Raw genomic sequence first — 2,500 nt, forward strand, 5'->3', positions numbered from 1 at the left:
GCGCGAGGGAGGAGGAGGAGGAGGAGCAGGAGCAGCAGCAGGAGGAAAAGGAGAGGAGGTGGTAGTGGTGGTGGTGGTGGTAGTGGTGGTGGTAGTGGTGGATCTAAAAGAAGCGGCTTTGGAGAAGGAAGAGGAGAGGAAGTGAAAGAAGAAGACGACGAAGAAGACGGTGGGAAAATGACAAGGGCGACTGCGAAGACGATGAGGATTAGAGGAACGTATACAATGACAATGGGAAGGAACGATAAGGACGACGACAACGGCGATGACGACGACGACGACGACGACGACGCGGGAAAATAAAATGTACGAGAAAAAACGACGACGAAGGAGAAAACAAGAACGACTGCAATGACGATGACGAATAGAACTAACACAGTCACGCCAATGGAAAAAAAAAAAAAACAAGAATGGCGAAGAATGGTAAAGAATGAAACGACAAGAGCGAGGACGATGACGACAACAATAACGACAATGAAAAGAAATGCGAGGATGAAACGGTGAAGACTATGACAAGAGGGAAAACGGAAACGATGAAGGGAAAAACGATGATGATGATGATGATGGCCATGAGTGACGAAATGGAGGAGAAAGAAGAAGAAATAAATAAAAGCTTCTCATCCCTAAGACGGAGACAAAGGAAGGAAACTTAGGTGCGGTGATGACTTTACAGAGGACTTATAGCTTTCGATGATGACTTTGGTGATGACTTTTTAGGCCCTCCCGGTGATGACTTACTGCGACGCGTGGTGATTGACTCGTGGTGATGATTCTGATGATACCTTCTGATTCTCATTGATGACTGTGATGATGACTTATGACTTGTGGTGGTGACTTCTGGTGATGATTTTGTACTGCTAATGATGAATTTGGTGATGACTTAAAGGTCCCAGCGTAACTTGGGGATTACAGGTGACGACTTAAAACTCCTGGTGATGACATGACTAGTGATGATGACTTTGTACTGAATGAAGACTCCAGATGATGACTGGTGATGAGTAAACCCTTAATGTGATGACTTAGTGATGACTACAGGTGATGATTCTACAGATAACTACTACCAAAGCTCCCTCTGGTGGTGACGTTTGGCGAAGTGATCACTCAAAGAACGACACGTGGCCCAGGTGTACCCAGATCCCTTGGTGATGACGGGTGGTGATGAGTCAGGATGGCAATGGTGGTGGTGGTGGGTGACTCAGCCGGCGGTGATGACTCAGGCCAGCTCGGCGGACAGAAACAAGCGAGGTGAGACTCACAGTGTAATGCACAATTCATCCCTCCTTCGAGGTCTTCCATCTTCCTGCCACCTGATAAATGCCTCCTTTCCTCCCTCCCTCTCTCCTTCCCCCCCACTTCCTCCCCTCCTTCACCTCCCCCTCTATCTCCTCCCTCTTTAGTACTCTTCTCTCCTCTTCCCAGGTTATACTACACCTCCAATTTCCACTCTCCATTATACAAGTGGATTTCCTACATCTTTTTCTTTTTCTGCTTCCCCTTCCCCACCTCAGCGGCGCCTCCCTCCCCCTCCTGCCGCGCCTCTGCCTACCCACTCAAGCTTGAATAAACGACCGGGAAGTATCGAAACACCGAGGAAAAGAGAGGAAAACAGGGAGCCAGGAGGAGAAGGAAGAAAAGGACGTAAAGGAGAAAGAAGGAGATCGTATCAGAGAGAGAGAGAGAGAGAGAGAGAGAGAGAGAGAGAGAGAGAGAGAGAGAGAGAGAGAGAGAGAGAGAGAGAAAGTGGAGGAATATTGAAGGAAGAGACCCCTTGGGCAGGCAGACCGACGGCGGTGATGGAGGAGCCGCCACCACAGTTTAACTAATAGATCATGCACACCATCACTTATTTTGAGCATGACGGTAAGCCAGATGGAGGAGGGAGCGTGTAGGGCCCGGTGATGGAGGATGGAGGGATAGCTGGGCACAGTGTGATGGATGGAGGAGTGAATCGAGTGATGGAAGGAGGAAGGGAAGAAGGGAGGAGAGGAGGGGAGGAAGGAGGGAGCAAACATGGATCCTGGATTGACTACAGCTCGGGTTTTGTTTACATATTCCTGCCGGGCGGTCCTTGGTGGTGTGAATGTCGAGAGTTTAGGAGCTTGAGGTTTTGTTGTGACTTGTAACCCTGCTCCCCGTGGCCTTTGTTCCCGGGACGTTAGGTTACAAGACCAGAGTGTGTACGTGTGTAGCTATCTATTGCTGCATGAGAAAACTGATGACTTTCCTCCCTTCACTCACAATGTACAAAGAACGATTATTCCTGTAAGTTTATGAAGGAGTGTTATTGTTTTCTTCTATATGGGGTTCTTCAGGGAATAGGTTGTTTAATAACGTGGGTCTTGGGTCTTCTTTAACTTTTTTTTCTATAAGTACTGCGTTTCCTATGAATTTTAATGTTGACACAATCCATTATTTATCACACACTGAATATATTGATTGTACAAAATATATTCAAGTAAATGGATAGACAGTTTCTGATCACATTTTTTTCAACAAAAGC

Source organism: Scylla paramamosain, chromosome 6 (genome assembly GCF_035594125.1).
Source record: "Scylla paramamosain isolate STU-SP2022 chromosome 6, ASM3559412v1, whole genome shotgun sequence".
NCBI lineage: Eukaryota > Metazoa > Arthropoda > Malacostraca > Decapoda > Portunidae > Scylla > Scylla paramamosain.